Source organism: Telmatherina bonti, assembly GCF_933228915.1.
Source record: "Telmatherina bonti genome assembly, chromosome: 21".
NCBI lineage: Eukaryota > Metazoa > Chordata > Actinopteri > Atheriniformes > Telmatherinidae > Telmatherina > Telmatherina bonti.
The window spans coordinates 29283838-29303874 of NC_136630.1; the positions used below are offsets into that span (position 1 = coordinate 29283838).

Sequence of the window (20037 nt, forward strand, 5' to 3'; positions counted from 1 at the left end):
TTATACTTTTTCTGATTTTTTTTTTTGTTTCATTTTAAATACAAGAAATTTCATGAACAACTAAAACACATTCGTTGTGTTTAGATAAATGTGTGAACTTTCCATCAGACAGCAAAGCCTCCACCAATGATTGAACAATGTGATGCGAGAAGGTGAGATGTTTGCAGATTTTAAGGTTAAACTTTATTCATTCATCACATCCTCCACTCTAATGATGTATGATGTGATTATGATGAACTGGTGATAATGACCAGCAGGTTTTGCATCTCACACATGAAATGGGAGTCTGTCCAACCAGAACCTTTCCCTCCTCTACTCTTTCATTCCTCTAGCTTCACCATCTTCCACCCAATCCTTTCTCTTTCCCCTGTTTTCTTGCCAGTTGAGCCTATATTTCTTTCTCTGCCTCCCATTTGCCCTTTTCACCTCATAAATACAATGATCTGGTGGTTAATGAGGGGGTGGGACGGAGGGACCTGGGGAGGGGTTCCAATTGGGCTCCTGAATGTCTACATGGAGTACTTGTATGTAATGTCTTTTCCTCTCCCTCTGCACTGCCTTTATGGCCAAAACAGGAACACGGCAAAGCCAGAACAAAGGATTCCCGGGGAGGGGTGGGAGATGGGGGTAAGTGTGGAAAATGGATGTGTTTTTTTTTGCTGTTTTATGTATCAAGTAATGGCACAAGTGGGAGGATTCTCCAGAGTCTTGGAAAACCATCTGCCCAGCAGGAAGATGATAGCATCAGAGTGTTAGCTGGAAGGTTGAAGGGGGGGAAATATCTATTGTGTTCACTTGCAGTGTGATGATGGTCACTCTGTGAAGGTATTGTACCGAGGTATCTTGGGTAAACTTGACCTTGAAGGAGGGATTTGGGCTTTCCTGAGCAGCTGTGTTGAGAGGGGGAGGAGGGAGAGGGGGTATGAAAGTACCTGTCCACGTCAAATTCATTACTTTTTGTTTCGAAGCAAAGAATGGAGTGGTGGTTTGCTTCAGGAATGTGTCTGACGTGGCCTCTATAGGACTCTGTTCGACCGGGGTTTTAATGCCGTTTGACTGTGTGCCGCCTTTTCCTGCAGAAATTCATCAGAAGATCAAAGATTCCTGCTTTCACTTTATGAAACAATCCAATATTTTAGTGCAGAGTTGTGAAATTCATCACACACATATCTGAACATAGAGAAAAACCACCGGCCCTGACTCATCCGTCCAACTCAAACACCTCCAAACCTGAAAATGCATGCAGTAACGCCTCAATACCACAAGTTTCCACAACAACATTCCCAGAGGGAAAGTATGAGGATTACACCTGCAAGTGGAATATTTACATGCAAAGCTGGAATGCAGCCAAAGGCGGCTTCCAGGATATCAGCGTTAGCTGACAACGTGGACACTAATAAGCTGTAAAATACAATGTTTAACTTTTTACACACCATTTTCCCACTGCTGCATGCCACCATATTTTTCTTTAATTTTCTGCTCATGTTGTCATGGCGCCATCCTTTTACCAGAAGTTGCTAAAAAGACGACAGTGCAGCATATTTGTGCTCAAGTTGTAAAAACATAAAATCCTTAATGGGTCTTCATGTACAAACACATTGGAGTATTTGGAAGAAATCTAGGTGTGTTATCTGATTTCTCATAATCAGATAACTTCCATTATTAGATAAAGCATTATCAGATTATGACGTCATGATTTCTGGAATGATCTAAAAATGTCAGAACTTAGATAACAGTCAGATTTTAGTCAGCATGGACCATGACCTCATCTGGATACCAAAGTATTCAAGAGTCAGATGGGAGTTCATCTGTCTGTCAGATAAAGCTTGTCCAGAACTGTTCCATGGAGCAGGACCATGATGCCAAAAAGAGAATCAAGGTGTTGTCATGGTCCAGTTAAAGTCCAGACCTAATCCTGACTGGAGGACCAAACAGGTTGAAGGAGGAGGTCTCAACGTGGTCCAGTTAAAGTCCAGACCTAATCCTGACTGGAGGAACCAAACAGGTTGAAGGAGGAGGTCTCAACGTGGTCCAGTTAAAGTCCAGACCTAATCCTGACTGGAGGAACCAAACAGGTTGAAGGAGGAGGTCTCAACGTGGTCCAGTTAAAGTCCAGACCTAATCCTGACTGGAGGACCAAACAGGTTGAAGGAGGAGGTCTCAACGTGGTCCAGTTAAAGTCCAGACCTAATCCTGACTGGAGGAACCAAACAGGTTGAAGGAGGAGGTCTCAACGTGGTCCAGTTAAAGTCCAGACCTAATCCTGACTGGAGGAACCAAACAGGTTGAAGGAGGAGGTCTCAACGTGGTCCAGTTAAAGTCCAGACCTAATCCTGACTGGAGGAACCAAACAGGTTGAAGGAGGAGGTCTCAACGTGGTCCAGTTAAAGTCCAGACCTAATCCTGACTGGAGGACCAAACAGGTTGAAGGAGGAGGTCTCAACGTGGTCCAGTTAAAGTCCAGACCTAATCCTGACTGGAGGAACCAAACAGGTTGAAGGAGGAGGTCTCAGCGTGGTCCAGTTAAAGTCCAGACCTAATCCTGACTGGAGGAACCAAACAGGTTGAAGGAGGAGGTCTCAGCGTGGTCCAGTTAAAGTCCAGACCTAATCCTGACTGGAGGACCAAACAGGTTGAAGGAGGAGGTCTCAACGTGGTCCAGTTAAAGTCCAGACCTAATCCTGACTGGAGGAACCAAACAGGTTGAAGGAGGAGGTCTCAACGTGGTCCAGTTAAAGTCCAGACCTAATCCTGACTGGAGGACCAAACAGGTTGAAGGAGGAGGTCTCAACGTGGTCCAGTTAAAGTCCAGACTTAATCCTGACTGGAGGACCAAACAGGTTGAAGGAGGAGGTCTCAGCGTGGTCCAGTTAAAGTCCAGACCTAATCCTGACTGGAGGACCAAACAGGTTGAAGGAGGAGGTCTCAGCGTGGTCCAGTTAAAGTCCAGACCTAATCCTGACTGGAGGAACCAAACAGGTTGAAGGAGGAGGTCTCAACGTGGTCCAGTTAAAGTCCAGACCTAATCCTGACTGGAGGAACCAAACAGGTTGAAGGAGGAGGTCTCAACGTGGTCCAGTTAAAGTCCAGACCTAATCCTGACTGGAGGACCAAACAGGTTGAAGGAGGAGGTCTCAACGTGGTCCAGTTAAAGTCCAGACCTAATCCTGACTGGAGGACCAAACAGGTTGAAGGAGGAGGTCTCAACGTGGTCCAGTTAAAGTCCAGACCTAATCCTGACTGGAGGAACCAAACAGGTTGAAGGAGGAGGTCTCAACGTGGTCCAGTTAAAGTCCAGACTTAATCCTGACTGGAGGAACCAAACAGGTTGAAGGAGGAGGTCTCAGCGTGGTCCAGTTAAAGTCCAGACCTAATCCTGACTGGAGGACCAAACAGGTTGAAGGAGGAGGTCTCAACGTGGTCCAGTTAAAGTCCAGACCTAATCCTGACTGGAGGAACCAAACAGGTTGAAGGAGGAGGTCTCAACGTGGTCCAGTTAAAGTCCAGACCTAATCCTGACTGGAGGAACCAAACAGGTTGAAGGAGGAGGTCTCAGCGTGGTCCAGTTAAAGTCCAGACCTAATCCTGACTGGAGGAACCAAACAGGTTGAAGGAGGAGGTCTCAACGTGGTCCAGTTAAAGTCCAGACCTAATCCTGACTGGAGGAACCAAACAGGTTGAAGGAGGAGGTCTCAGCGTGGTCCAGTTAAAGTCCAGACCTAATCCTGACTGGAGGAACCAAACAGGTTGAAGGAGGAGGTCTCAGCGTGGTCCAGTTAAAGTCCAGACCTAATCCTGACTGGAGGACCAAACAGGTTGAAGGAGGAGGTCTCAGCGTGGTCCAGTTAAAGTCCAGCTCTGATCCTGATGGAAATACTGTGGCGGGACCATCAGAGAACTTCCAAAAAACAAGAAGATCGACCCTAATTCCTCCAGGACTATAACAGAGACTGATCATCTGGATCATTACTTTGACCTCCAGGAGCTGCAGGAGCTTCTAGAAGCTGCTGGGTGATGAGGTAGCCATGGTCTTTGGTCAGTGATACAGTGTGATGTGTCATGTTGTTCATCTCAGGCTGGAGCTGCTGAAGTTCAGTGTTTTTATGACCTGACATGTGAAGACTTGGACTGAAGGAGGGTGTAGCTGATGACTGCATCTCATCTTAAATGTTTGTTGACATCCAGGTGAATAAAAACTCAGCTGCAGCAACAAAGTGTTTACCCCAAAACTTTACCCAGTGAGCCACAGAGAATAAATCCAGTAGGTTAACTGGGAACTGGGCAGGTGATGTTGGAGCAGTTGGTGAATGCATTTGGAGAGTAATATTAGTGTGACTGTAGGTATTCCTGTTTCCTTATCTGAGGGCTGCCTGGAGTCCTGTCTGACAGCTCAGAGGATGGAAGGTTAATGTGCTGCTACATGAAGGAGCGGGACACAGGAGGGAATTCTACACCAAAGTACATGGAAAGATCTGTGGGAAGTTCAGGCATCCACCTTGGTGTTTGACTTCCTGACCCTCCTAATTTAATGGGACATTGTTCTCTGTGAGACTGTTGCTCCAAAGACAGGAAGGTACACGGAGTCGTGGAAAATAGATGAACGAGGTATGTAATGGTTCAGTGTGTGTGTGTGTGTGTGTGTGTGTGTATGTGTTTGTGTGGTTGTCAGGGAAAAACAGTGAGATGTTTCAGACTCAGCTCTTACAAAACACTCAGACAATTTTCATATCTACTCTGCACTTAAATCACAGAATGACAGCTGGGAGGGAGGTTTGTTGTGAAACACAGTTAACCACAACGTGTGTGTGTGTGTGTGTGTGTGTGTGTGTGTGTGTGTGTGTGTGTGTTTTCAGTGTGTCAGAGAGTCATTATGTCCTGGAGCAATAGGAGTCGTTGTCTCCTGATCACTGGATGAAGCTGATGAAAGAATCCTCTTCTTCATCTGCTGTTAATCCTGACTGGTGTGTTGGTTACCAGCCTCTCTGTCCTCAGCGTGTCCCTGGTTGGACCAGTCTCTGGTCCCTCTCTGTCCTCAGCGTGTCCCTGGTTGGACCAGTCTCTGGTCCCTCTCTGTCCTCAGCGTGTCCCTGGTTGGACCAGTCTCTGGTCCCTTTCTGTCCTCAGCGTGTCCCTGGTTGGACCAGTCTCTGGTCCCTCTCTGTCCTCAGTGTGTCCCTGGTTGGACCAGTTTCTGGTCCCTCTCTGTCCTCAGCGTGTCCCTGGTTGGACCAGTCTCTGGTCCCTCTCTGTCCTCAGCGTGTCCCTGGTTGGACCAGTCTCTGGTCCCTTTCTGTCCTCAGCGTGTCCCTGGTTGGACCAGTCTCTGGTCCCTCTCTGTCCTCAGCGTGTCCCTGGTTGGACCAGTTTCTGGTCCCTCTCTGTCCTCAGCGTGTCCCTGGTTGGACCAGTCTCTGGTCCCTCTCTGTCCTCAGCGTGTCCCTGGTTGGACCAGTCTCTGGTCCCTCTCTGTCCTCAGCGTGTCCCTGGTTGGACCAGTTTCTGGTCATTCTCTGTCCTCAGCGTGTCCCTGGTTGGACCAGTTTCTGGTCCCTCTCTGTCCTCAGCGTGTCCCTGGTTGGACCAGTCTCTGGTCCCTCTCTGTCCTCAGCGTGTCCCTGGTTGGACCAGTCTCTGGTCCCTCTCTGTCCTCAGCGTGTCCCTGGTTGGACCAGTTTCTGGTCCCTCTCTGTCCTCAGCGTGTCCCTGGTTGGACCAGTTTCTGGTCCCTCTCTGTCCTCAGCGTGTCCCTGGTTGGACCAGTTTCTGGTCCCTCTCTGTCCTCAGCGTGTCCCTGGTTGGACCAGTTTCTGGTCCCTCTCTGTCCTCAGCGTGTCCCTGGTTGGACCAGTCTCTGGTCCCTCTCTGTCCTCAGCGTGTCCCTGGTTGGACCAGTTTCTGGTCCCTCTCTGTCCTCAGCGTGTCCCTGGTTGGACCAGTTTCTGGTCCCTCTCTGTCCTCAGCGTGTCCCTGGTTGGACCAGTTTCTGGTCCCTCTCTGTCCTCAGCGTGTCCCTGGTTGGACCAGTCTCTGGTCCCTCTCTGTCCTCAGCGTGTCCCTGGTTGGACCAGTCTCTGGTCCCTCTCTGTCCTCCGCGTGTCCCTGGTTGGACCAGTTTCTGGTCCCTCTCTGTCCTCAGCGTGTCCCTGGTTGGACCAGTTTCTGGTCCCTCTCTGTCCTCAGCGTGTCCCTGGTTGGACCAGTTTCTGGTCCCTCTCTGTCCTCAGCGTGTCCCTGGTTGGACCAGTTTCTGGTCCCTCTCTGTCCTCAGCGTGTCCCTGGTTGGACCAGTTTCTGGTCCCTCTCTGTCCTCAGCGTGTCCCTGGTTGGACCAGTTTCTGGTCCCTCTCTGTCCTCAGCGTGTCCCTGGTTGGACCAGTTTCTGGTCCCTCTCTGTCCTCAGCGTGTCCCTGGTTGGACCAGTTTCTGGTCCCTCTCTGTCCTCAGCGTGTCCCTGGTTGGACCAGTCTCTGGTCCCTCTCTGTCCTCAGCGTGTCCCTGGTTGGACCAGTCTCTGGTCCCTCTCTGTCCTCAGCGTGTCCCTGGTTGGACCAGTCTCTGGTCCCTCTCTGTCCTCAGCGTGTCCCTGGTTGGACCAGTTTCTGGTCCCTCTCTGTCCTCAGCGTGTCCCTGGTTGGACCAGTTTCTGGTCCCTCTCTGTCCTCAGCGTGTCCCTGGTTGGACCAGTTTCTGGTCCCTCTCTGTCCTCAGCGTGTCCCTGGTTGGACCAGTTTCTGGTCCCTCTCTGTCCTCAGCGTGTCCCTGGTTGGACCAGTCTCTGGTCCCTCTCTGTCCTCAGCGTGTCCCTGGTTGGACCAGTTTCTGGTCCCTCTCTGTCCTCAGCGTGTCCCTGGTTGGACCAGTTTCTGGTCCCTCTCTGTCCTCAGCGTGTCCCTGGTTGGACCAGTTTCTGGTCCCTCTCTGTCCTCAGCGTGTCCCTGGTTGGACCAGTCTCTGGTCCCTCTCTGTCCTCAGCGTGTCCCTGGTTGGACCAGTCTCTGGTCCCTCTCTGTCCTCAGCGTGTCCCTGGTTGGACCAGTCTCTGGTCCCTCTCTGTCCTCAGCGTGTCCCTGGTTGGACCAGTTTCTGGTCCCTCTCTGTCCTCAGCGTGTCCCTGGTTGGACCAGTTTCTGGTCCCTCTCTGTCCTCAGCGTGTCCCTGGTTGGACCAGTTTCTGGTCCCTCTCTGTCCTCAGCGTGTCCCTGGTTGGACCAGTTTCTGGTCCCTCTCTGTCCTCAGCGTGTCCCTGGTTGGACCAGTCTCTGGTCCCTCTCTGTCCTCAGCGTGTCCCTGGTTGGACCAGTTTCTGGTCCCTCTCTGTCCTCAGCGTGTCCCTGGTTGGACCAGTCTCTGGTCCCTCTCTGTCCTCAGCGTGTCCCTGGTTGGACCAGTCTCTGGTCCCTCTCTGTCCTCAGCGTGTCCCTGGTTGGACCAGTCTCTGGTCCCTCTCTGTCCTCAGCGTGTCCCTGGTTGGACCAGTCTCTGGTCCCTCTCTGTCCTCCGCGTGTCCCTGGTTGGACCAGTCTCTGGTCCCTCTCTGTCCTCAGCGTGTCCCTGGTTGGACCAGTCTCTGGTCCCTCTCTGTCCTCAGCGTGTCCCTGGTTGGACCAGTTTCTGGTCCCTCTCTGTCCTCAGCGTGTCCCTGGTTGGACCAGTCTCTGGTCCCTCTCTGTCCTCAGCGTGTCCCTGGTTGGACCAGTCTCTGGTCCCTCTCTGTCCTCAGCGTGTCCCTGGTTGGACCAGTCTCTGGTCCCTCTCTGTCCTCCGCGTGTCCCTGGTTGGACCAGTCTCTGGTCCCTTTCTGTCCTCAGCGTGTCCCTGGTTGGACCAGTTTCTGGTCCCTCTCTGTCCTCAGCGTGTCCCTGGTTGGACCAGTCTCTGGTCCCTCTCTTTCCTCAGCGTGTCCCTGGTTGGACCAGTCTCTGGTCCCTCTCTGTCCTCAGCGTGTCCCTGGTTGGACCAGTCTCTGGTCCCTCTCTGTCCTCCGCGTGTCCCTGGTTGGACCAGTTTCTGGTCCCTCTCTGTCCTCAGCGTGTCCCTGGTTGGACCAGTCTCTGGTCCCTCTCTGTCCTCAGCGTGTCCCTGGTTGGACCAGTTTCTGGTCCCTCTCTGTCCTCAGCGTGTCCCTGGTTGGACCAGTTTCTGGTCCCTCTCTGTCCTCAGCGTGTCCCTGGTTGGACCAGTCTCTGGTCCCTCTCTGTCCTCAGCGTGTCCCTGGTTGGACCAGTCTCTGGTCCCTCTCTGTCCTCCGCGTGTCCCTGGTTGGACCAGTTTCTGGTCCCTCTCTGTCCTCAGCGTGTCCCTGGTTGGACCAGTCTCTGGTCCCTCTCTGTCCTCCGCGTGTCCCTGGTTGGACCAGTTTCTGGTCCCTCTCTGTCCTCAGCGTGTCCCTGGTTGGACCAGTCTCTGGTCCCTCTCTGTCCTCAGCGTGTCCCTGGTTGGACCAGTCTCTGGTCCCTCTCTGTCCTCCGCGTGTCCCTGTGTTAACTGCTGGTAAACCACTGTTTAACTGCTATTGAACTGATAGTTACCAGCTGGTAAACATCTAGTAAACTGTGTTAACTGCTGGTAAACCACTGTTTAACAGCTGACAAATGGTTGGTTAACAGGTGGATGACTGCAGATAAACTGATAGTTACAAGTTGGTAAACACTTTTTAACTGCTATTAAACTGATGGTTACCAGCTGGTAAACAGGTGGTGGTAAACGCCCGGTCATCCTCATCTTTTGGAAATGAATGGTGTCTTGTGGAAAATCTCCGCCTTTTGAAGGATTTGTGGGGTTTTTGGTTTCAGCTGGATTTTTATGGATCGGCTGATCAGGTCAACTTTCTGTTCCCACAGTAAAAACCAAACATGGAGGCAGCGTTCAGGTTTTATGCTCCTCATCTGTGGAACAAACTCCCAGAAAACTGAAGGTCAGATGAAACTCTCAGCTGCTTTAAATCAAGATTAAAAACTTTTTATTTGTCGCCTTTTATCAAAGTAACTTAATTCCTCACTGTCATTTTTATCCAAAGCATTTTATTGTCTTTTTATTTAATTATTTTCTTTCTCTTTTAAACATTTAATTAATATTTAATTTGTTTGTTTTTAATGCTCTCTGCACCTCGCTGTAATGCTTTAATAACTACCTTCTACATGAAATGAGCTGTATAAATAAACCTGCCTTGCCCAGCTGATGGTGAAACTAGGACCAGATCAGAACCAGATCAGCCTGCAGGTCTTTAAATAAAACCAGGACGGAAGGGCTCGGGTTCAGGTCTACCAGCTGCTTCAAGGCAAAACACTGGTGTCTCCATGGTAACCGCGGTGAGCCTGACTGGAACTATAATGTTTCCAGAAGAAAGCAGAAGATGTTTCATTAAACTGTGTGTGTGTGTGTGTTTGTGTGAAGCTTTCCGCCCTCACACTGCGACCAGTCATCGGAGAGAGGAATCCTGCAGGAACACACCCCTCTCTGTTTTCCTTTAAACTCAAACCACCACAAACTTCCCCACCGCTGTGGAACGCCAGCTGTGTGTGTGCGTGATTGTCCGTGTGAGCAGCTTGGATACTGTACTGGGTGAGCTTCACAACTCCACATTCCACTCCACGCCCACTCCAACGGGAGATCCAGGAAAAAGGGGAATCCTCCTGATACAGCTGCTGATGTAGGAAGGAAATCCACCACCAGTTCATCATATACCCCCATCCATCCTCCCTCCGTCCTTTTCAGGGTCTTGTCCTTTATCTGAGTCTACAGTTGTCTTCTCACAAAACACCCAACATAAGTCCAGCAAGACCTCACCTCCAGTTTCATCCAGTTATCTCTAGTAAATAAAGCTTGCAGTTGGTGAATAAACATGTTTTAATATCTTCTGTGACTCACATTAAATAGTTTCCCAGATCTTAAAACCAATGATTCATTGCTTCCAATCCAAGGAATCCAACCCTCACCTTCTCCCAGTCAACAAGGCAAGCCTGACACCATGTCATGGCCTTACATCCCAGTTTACCTCTGCAGCGACCGTAATGAGCGACATGCGGACAAAGCAGGGTCAAACCGGACTTTTTGTTATACTGGGGACTTATTTGGAGACCTGAGGCTTGTCCTGCGAAGCTGGATTTAGTCTTCTCAGGGTTAACTTTGGGTTTACTGTACTACAACGCCGGTTCACTCCTTTCCGAGGTTTTTTTCTTCCCGGTAACTCTACACTGAACATCTAACCTGCTCAGGATAAGAGATCAGAGTCTAAAAGCACCGCCTTCTGACTGATCAGTACTGTTGGAAAACAGCTGATGTTCTGTCAGTGTTGGATTGTGGGAGTAGCTCTGAGGAGAAAGTTTTTAGGGACAGATGCATCCTTCTGATGAAGAAATAAAGTCTTGTCATTGAACCGTTTGCAGGATGTTTGTATAGTTGACTTGTTACCAGTCCGTTTAGCGCCACAAGCGTTGCATCTAGAAGAATGTTTATAAGAATGGTCACAAATCCAGGAATTTATGGAACACACAACTGCTTCTACTGTCACTGTGAGGAATTCATTTTCCAACACAAAACATGCTTTTGATGAGGCCTAAAAGAAGAAAAAATAAATGAAGGGAAGGAGGTGAGGAACCTCTGTCTGAAACGCCTCCTAAAGCAAAACTGTCCGATCAGTGTTGTTTGTTTTTATTGTCTGATTCATGAATTTGGTAAAATATCGCAAATTCACACATTAAATGAGTGTGATTTCTACCTGGCTGTTGCTATAGCAACGGCGTTGCTTTTGGTCTGGATGATATGTTAGAATTCTCGGTATTTCGATGGATAGTTGTCTCCTCCTCCGGGATAAAAACAAGCCGCTCTGCAGGGTTTTGCCATGTCTGTGATTGGTCAGATGCTGTAAACTCCGCCCCTTTTATGTGAGTGCGTATTGATCAAGGTGGAAAAATGGCTGAATTAGCGAGTCGATAACCAGTTTGGTTGTACCGCTTATCCAGATCCTGAATGTCTGCCTTTCATAAAAACTAAAGGGAAAGTCTGAAGTCTCCAACAAGCAGTGTGAAAAGATCTGCAGTTACATCCAGAACTGAAATCCAGACCAGACCAGGATCTGCAACCCAGATTTTGATGTTGGGAAATGTTGGGAAAGGGTTATCTGATGAAATAAGACGGGGAGTTATTAGATCTTGGCTGAAACGTGTCTGGAGAAATGCAGACACGTTTAATGAGACATAAAATGGCCGAGCCAGGACTCCTGCTGGAGATGTGATTCTGGTCTTTCCATGCTCCGTGTTAGGGTCTCTGCTCGGGTTCAGCAGTCGCTGCTGTGTGGACGAGGCTTACATGTCCACCAGATGTCATGGTGCAGGACCGTTGGTTTAACGGAGCGACATCTGAGGAAAAGAGCAAAATTAGAAACAGAAGGATTTCCTAACAGTCTGCAAAGATCAGCAGATCTCAGCCGGTGGGGAAACAACCAACACCTCCCTCTGCGGTGGTGAGCTGGACAACAGCTGCACACTGAGATGTCAGACAGGGACAGGTTCACATATAAAAGCACTTTTTAGGCGCGTGGATGATCAGACTTTAGGTGAGCTGGGAGGAGGATCCCTGCAGAACTGCTCAGATTTCTGGCAACAAGCAGAACTTCAGGAGATGAATGGAGGAACTGCATGGACTGTCAGTCACTGTTGACTTTTAATATAATGATGTCTATGAGGAGGCGACTAGAAATGATGTGACCTCTCCTGATCTTCCAGCTCTCTGCTGGACTGTGGACACGCATTGCTCCAACCAGTTGCTGTTGTGTCCTATGGGAAAGACTGAAATGGTCCCACACACACACAAAAAAAAAAAAAAAAAACCCGAGGGAGAGAACTCCTCTGGTTTCCATTTGTCCCCTTTAATCAGAGGGAGCAGAGAGGGAGACTTCTATATAAAGTGATGGCATGCTGCAGGTCCCCGAGGGCAGCAGGAGGACGATGAGTCACCGAGCTGAAGCTCAGCACAGGACCAGGCTTCGTTTTTCTCTTTTCTTTCTCCGCTTGTTTAAATTCTTCCTGCTGTTGTTGCCGAACAGCCGCAGAGAAAATGTAGGCTGTTTGAGCTCAGAGGAAATATCCAGATTGGCGTCACGACTCCATGGCAACAGAACAAACACTCATGCACCGTTTCTGAGCCAGATAACACACTTCATTCACATCTACTTGGTTCTGGTTAATGGCACAACACCCAGTTGTTGCTCGGCCGCAGTGGAGAAGTAAACTGGTAAAATGAGCTTTTCCTTATGGATTAAAACATTTCTTCTTCTATCATCAGGAAAAGAAACCCCCTGTCCTCCGCCTTTAAGACCTCCCGTCCTCTGAGACTCTGAGAATTTGCATGAAACACAAACGAAGACATGAGTGTTTCCCAGGGCTGCAGACGTGTGTGTGTGAAGCATCTCCATACTGTTTTCACTGACCTGGTAAGACACAGCCTGCTGCTGTCAGCCATCACATGCTCCTTACAGCACAGTTCAGGTTCTGCTTCTGACCCTGGTCTTCGTACAACTGATCCCATCGACGGTATGCAGCATCACCAGCAAGAGCGTGCACCATGGGAGTCCCACAGGGCTCCATTTTAGGACTGTTTTACTTTATACACATAAACAGTCTCCTCTTGGTCTGTGAAGATGATGTAAAACTGTAGATGTATGCAGATGATACTGGTGTCCAGACGCACCGGAAGGATGCTAATCCATTGTTATGGCTCTTACTCTAAGCAAGTGGTGGGGAAGCTTGGCTCTTGTCCTGCAAGTTTTCCATGTTTCCCTGCTCCAACTCACCTGGTTAAAATAAACGGAGTCACTATGCAGAATTTAATCAGCTGTTGGAGTCATTTCATTCTAATCAGGTGTGTTAAATCAGGGACACATGTCACCGTGCAGGACTGCAACCCTCTAAGACCAGGGTTCCCCACCCACTGCTCTAAACCAAAGGTGCCCAAGTCTGACCCTGGAGATCTGCTTTACTGCAACTTTCAGGTGCATCCCTTCTCCGACACACCTGAATCAAATGGCTGAATTCCTTCATCTCTATGTCATTTAGATCTGCAGAGGCCTGCTAACCAGCCATCCAGCTCATGTTAGTGTGTGGGAGCAGACATGCAACTAAAAGCTGCAGGATCGTAGATCTGCAGGACGGGACTTGTGCACTCCTGCTCTTAGCGTCGGGGAAACGACTGCTACGTATTTCATCAACAAACCCATGACAATAAACATTAGTGCCAATCGAGAATATGTGAGTTTAAATGTGTGAACGTCAAAGCCTCCGATTTAATACTGGTAGCATCTAAAACCTTTCAGACAAAAGGATCTTATCCCACTTCTCTTACACAAATAAGACCACTTTTAACACTTCAAGCCTCACCAAGCTGTTGAAACCCAGAAAACTTGATGAGTTACTATTGTCATAAAACTCACAGGCTCGAGATGCAACGTTTTGCTTGTTTGGTTTTTTATGCGACTGGTCTCAAAACCCCGCGACCCTTCATCGGATTAAGCAGTTAGGATAATGAATGAATGAATGAATGAATGAATGGTCCCATAATGAACAGATTAACAAGAACTACCTCTAGATGGCGTTGTGGTGTTCCTAAACATAAAACTGTTTTTAAACAATCGGCTTTTACTTATTAAGAAATGAAGAAATGCACAAAATAAAGAATTTTATCCAGAGAAAAAAATAAGTAATCAGGATTTTAGTAAATGAAACATGTCAGGATTTTTTACTTCTTAATAATATCTGGATTCCCTCCTTTGTCCTGTTCAGCTTTCACGCTGTACAAGTCGCAATTTGTTTCTAATCCTTTTTCTTCTTTTTCTTTCTTCCCCCTCTACTGGATAGAAACCAGCCTGAATCTATAATCTGTTGCAGAGCATCTCTCCTCAGTCTGGTTCCAGTTTAACGTGTTTACGTTAAAACTAAACTATTAAAAATAAAACATCTCAGAATATTTCATGTGAAAAACGAGAGCAAAGTGGATCCTATCTGGAGCATGCCAACATTCCCAAGCCGCCTCACCACACTCGACTAACTCAGATGTAGACAGTGAGGGATGTTGGTGGCCGTCACCATGGCAACCATGTGATACTCTTTCCAATAACAATGAAGAGGCCGATGTTTACTGAGAGATTTATGAAGCTGCAGAAGAAGTGGCCTCTTCCTGACCTGCATGTGAGAGTGAAGCCGTTAACTAGTTTACTTTCCAGCAGGAATAAACAAGCTCCTGTTTTCCTGTTTGTTTTATCTGTCAGGCTGCCATGTTGGGTGGAACTGTCCCTCCACGGAGCCCAAAGCTTCCACTTACGATAACAGCTGCAAGAGCTGGAAATGTGACACTGACGTGTTGGAAGAGATAACCAGCTGCAAGGAGCAGAACGAAGAGACAAGATGAAATATTTCAGGAAGTTAGTCACGTTTGTTTTTGTTTTTTTTCTTCCAGTGATCAAATAATCTGAGTGAAGAGGAACCTGATGTCCATCTTCTGTCACTCCACAACGCGAGAAGGAGAAATTTATCTCTTCATTTAAATTACAGGAAGAAACTTCCAGAAAAAGTCACAAACTGGAAGCACGTTACAAAAACTTTGACTGCAAAACATGATCTGAAAACCAAAAAGATTCAGTTGCGTTTAAAAATAAATCAGAGATGTAACATTAATTAGGTCTAAGATAAACTGATGGAAAATATGAGCAGATTGTGAATCTGATGCAGCAACACGTCTGTAAAAGTGTTTCCAGGATGATGTTTAGCATCGTTAGCATCTCCTCCATCTCTCCAACATCTGGAAACATCTGGAAGTGAGGAGAGCAGTTCTGTGGTCCAGCATGGTGGAACCTGCAAGGTCTTCCCTGAAAGAGACGTTGTCTGGATGGGAGCAGATGTTTCAGCATTGATGGAGCTTCCCAGATGTGGAAGCTGCCCACGCCATCGGCACTAATGCAACCCCATCCCATCAGAGATGCAGGCTGATAACAAGCTGGATGCTCCCTCTCCTCTTTAGTCTGCAGGACACGCCGTCCATGCTGTCCACAAACTATTCCACATCTTCATCCAGGTTTCCACTCAGAACATTTTAGATGAGCTTTGGTCCAGAGAAGACGGCGTGTTTCTGGATCCTGTAGATCCAGAATCAGGTCTGGCAGAGAATCCTGGCTGGTTTTAATGCAGAAGATCCTCCAGTGCAGATGTTGAAGGAGAGTCTTCAGATTAAAAGTTTTCAGTTTTACATGCAGGAACATTAATCTGAAATGTTTTCATGTTTTAGTTTTGCTGATGGCTGAAGCTCCGTCTGGCTTTACTTCTGAGAGACTCTGCCTCTCTAAAGATCTCTTGACCTGTGTAACATAAACCTGATAGTTAACCTGATTAACTGCAACATGTTCCTCTTTTAATGCTTCTCCAGACTTCTGTTGCTCCTGTTCCAGATGTTTCCAGACGTGTTGCTGCATCAGATTCATATTTTCCATCAGATGATAAAATGTCCCAGTTTCATCATCAGACATGATGTTTATCTTCTACTGGGAATAAAATCTGACCTAATGTTTATCTTCTACTGGGAATAAAACCTGACATGATGTTTATCTTCTACTGGGAATAAAATCTGACCTAATGTTTATCTTCTACTGGGAATAAAACCTGACATGATGTTTATCTTCTACTGGGAATAAAATCTGACCTGATGTTTATCTTCTACTGGGAATAAAATCTGACATGATGTTTATCTTCTACTGGGAATAAAACCTGACATGATGTTTATCTTCTACTGGGAATAAAATCTGACATGACGTTTATCTTCTACTGGGAATAAAATCTGACATGATGTTTATCTTCTACTGGGAATAAAATCTAACTTGATGTTTATCTTCTACTGGGAATAAAATCTGACATGATGTTTATCTTCTACTGGGAATAAAACCTGACATGATGTTTATCTTCTACTGGGAATAAAATCTGACATGATGTTTATCTTCTACTGGGAATAAAATCTGACATGATGTTTATCTTCTACTGGGAATAAAACCTGACATGATGTTTATCTTCTACTGGGAATAAAACCTGACATGATGTTTATCTTCTACTGGGAATAAAATCTGACCTGATGTTTATCTTCTACTGGGAATAAAATCTGACATGATGTTTATCTTCTACTGGGAATAAAACCTGACATGATGTTTATCTTCTACTGGGAATAAAATCTGACATGACGTTTATCTTCTACTGGGAATAAAATCTGACATGATGTTTATCTTCTACTGGGAATAAAATCTGACATGATGTTTATCTTCTACTGGGAATAAAATCTGACATGATGTTTATCTTCTACTGGGAATAAAATCTGACATGATGTTTATCTTCTACTGGGAATAAAATCTGACATGATGTTTATCTTCTACTGGGAATAAAATCTGACCTGATGTTTATCTTCTACTGGGAATAAAATCTGACATGACGTTTATCTTCTACTGGGAATAAAATCTGACATGATGTTTATCTTCTACTGGGAATAAAATCTGACATGATGTTTATCTTCTACTGGGAATAAAATCTAACTTGATGTTTATCTTCTACTGGGAATAAAATCTGACATGATGTTTATCTTCTACTGGGAATAAAACCTGACATGATGTTTATCTTCTACTGGGAATAAAATCTGACATGATGTTTATCTTCTACTGGGAATAAAACCTGACATGATGTTTATCTTCTACTGGGAATAAAATCTGACATGATGTTTATCTTCTACTGGGAATAAAATCTGACATGATGTTTATCTTCTACTGGGAATAAAATCTGACATGATGTTTATCTTCTACTGGGAATAAAACCTGACATGATGTTTATCTTCTACTGGGAATAAAACCTGACATGATGTTTATCTTCTACTGGGAATAAAATCTGACATGATGTTTATCTTCTACTGGGAATAAAATCTGACATGATGTTTATCTTCTACTGGGAATAAAATCTGACATGATGTTTATCTTCTACTGGGAATAAAATCTGGCATGATGTTTATCTTCTACTGGGAATAAAACCTGACATGATGTTTATCTTCTACTGGGAATAAAATCTGACATGATGTTTATCTTCTACTGGGAATAAAACCTGACATGATGTTTATCTTCTACTGGGAATAAAATCTGACATGATGTTTATCTTCTACTGGGAATAAAATCTGACATGATGTTTATCTTCTACTGGGAATAAAATCTGACATGATGTTTATCTTCTACTGGGAATAAAATCTGACATGATGTTTATCTTCTACTGGGAATAAAACCTGACATGATGTTTATCTTCTACTGGGAATAAAATCTGACATGATGTTTATCTTCTACTGGGAATAAAATCTGACATGATGTTTATCTTCTACTGGGAATAAAACCTGACATGATGTTTATCTTCTACTGGGAATAAAATCTGACATGATGTTTATCTTCTACTGGGAATAAAATCTGACATGATGTTTATCTTCTACTGGGAATAAAACCTGACCTGATGGGATTCTGGTTTTATCTACATTTCACTGAGGGACGCAGCTTTCTTGGATTTGGGTTGTTAGAATCAAACCAAGAAGTCAAACTCTAATCAGTAAAATGTGGTAGTTGTGTGAGAGCACAGTGTTCCTCTGTGGAGTCGTATTTATTTTAAAGCTTTTTTCTTCCTGCGGAGCTCCGTCCTCTGTTTATAGAAAGAAAGGAGAGTAAATGGAAGAGAGGGATAACTGCAGAGTAAATGCTTCTATAAACTACAGGAATGTGTTGATAAAAGTCTGATGAATGAGTGTAACACGAAGATGTTTGAAGAAACTGGTCACAAATGTTCTTCTGTTTGGGGACAATAACGTGACTGCATCACATGATGGAGGCGATCATATGAGGAAACAACAGAATGTTTTCAATAAACCTCTGACTGTGACTCACTCACGTCTGACTCATGTGGAAATTTCTATTTTACTGAGAAATAAATTATTAAATCAGAGATCTGAGCGGTAACTTCTCTGTTGAGGTCAGCGAGGAGAAACTGGAAGTACTGGAAGCAGCCCACAGATATGATGACATTCTAAATGGGTCGGAGATAACTGACTGGTGTGCAGGAGAGCTGAAGAGAGGAATCACAGATCTGCAGGTGATTGTAGCTTCAATCCTAATTCCCTTCATTTATGTCTTCTGAAGTATCTCCGTCTGATCCGAGACGCTGCAAGAGGTTCTGATGAGGATCATCATCATCATCATCATGTTCCTCCAGTTTCATCTTCATCGTCTTCCTCTGAAATCCAGAATAAAAATTTTCTCCTCATAATAAAACTCTCAGTGACCAAGATCCACTGGACCTGAAAGATCTCAGATGGTCCCATCAGAACTTTTCTCAGACTGCAGGTTTACTGCTGGTTCCTACTGGTTCTACAGCAGAACCTTCAGGTACCAGACCCTCTCTGTGGAACCAGATCCCAGTCTGGTTTCAGGAAGAACCGGATCCCAGTCTGGTTTCAGGAAGAACCAGATCCCAGTCTGGTTTCAGGAAGAACCAGATCCCAGTCTGGTTTCAGGAAGAAGAACCAGATCCCAGTCTGGTTTCAGGAAGCAGAACCAGATCCCAGTCTGGTTTCAGGAAGAAGAACCAGATCCCGGTCTGGTTTCAGGAAGAAGAACCAGATCCCAGTCTGGTTTCAGGAAGCAGAACCAGATCCCGGTCTGGTTTCAGGAAGCAGAACCAGATCCCAGTCTGGTTTCAGGAAGCAGAACCGGATCCCGGTCTGGTTTCAGGAAGAACCAGATCCCAGTCTGGTTTCAGGAAGCAAAACCAGATCCCGGTCTGGTTTCAGGAAGCAGAACCGGATCCCGGTCTGGTTTCAGGAAGCAGAACCAGATCCCGGTCTGGTTTCAGGAAGAACCAGATCCCAGTCTGGTTTCAGGAAGCAGAACCGGATCCCGGTCTGGTTTCAGGAAGAACCAGATCCCGGTCTGGTTTCAGGAAGCAGAACCAGATCCCGGTCTGGTTTCAGGAAGCAGAACCGGATCCCGGTCTGATTTCAGGAAGCAGAACCGGATCCCGGTCTGGTTTCAGGAAGCAGAACCAGATCCCGGACTGGTTTCAGGAAGAACCAGATCCCAGTCTGGTTTCGGGAAGAACCAGATCCCGGTCTGGTTTCAGGAAGCAGAACCAGATCCCGGTCTGGTTTCGGGAAGAACCAGATCCCGGTCTGGTTTCAGGAAGCAGAACCAGATCCCGGTCTGGTTTCGGGAAGAACCAGATCCCGGTCTGGTTTCAGGAAGCAGAACCAGATCCCGGTCTGGTCTCAGGAAGAACCAGATCCCAGTCTGGTTTCAGGAAGCAGAACCAGATCCCAGTCTAGTTTCAGGAAGCAGAACCAGATCCCAGTCTAGTTTCAGGAAGCAGAACCAGATCCCAGTCTAGTTTCAGGAAGCAGAACCAGATCCCAGTCTAGTTTCAGGAAGCAGAACCGGATCCCAGTCTGGTTTCAGGAAGCAGAACCAGAACCCGGTCTGGTTTCAGGAAGAACCAGATCCCAGTCTGGTTTCAGGAAGCAAAACCAGATCCCGGTCTGGTTTCAGGAAGCAGAACCGGATCCCGGTCTGGTTTCAGGAAGCAGAACCAGAACCCGGTCTGGTTTCAGGAAGAACCAGATCCCGGTCTGGTTTCAGGAAGAACCAGATCCCAGTCTGGTTTCAGGAAGCAGAACCGGATCCCGGTCTGGTTTCAGGAAGCAGAACCGGATCCCGGTCTGGTTTCAGGAAGCAGAACCAGATCCCGGTCTGGTTTCGGGAAGAACCAGATCCCGGTCTGGTTTCGGGAAGAACCAGATCCCGGTCTGGTTTCAGGAAGCAGAACCAGATCCCGGTCTGGTTTCGGGAAGAACCAGATCCCGGTCTGGTTTCAGGAAGCAGAACCAGATCCCGGTCTGGTTTCGGGAAGAACCAGATCCCGGTCTGGTTTCAGGAAGCAGAACCAGATCCCGGTCTGGTCTCAGGAAGAACCAGATCCCAGTCTGGTTTCAGGAAGCAGA

At 46.7% G+C, this 20037-nt stretch overlaps 1 protein-coding gene across 1 annotated transcript in view; it reads right to left on the bottom strand.

The window, feature by feature from the left end:
* The window catches only part of LOC306772080 (caveolae-associated protein 1-like), a 33495-nt gene that overhangs the window by 4883 nt on the left and 8575 nt on the right, over positions 1 to 20037 (bottom strand). The window lies entirely within an intron of this gene.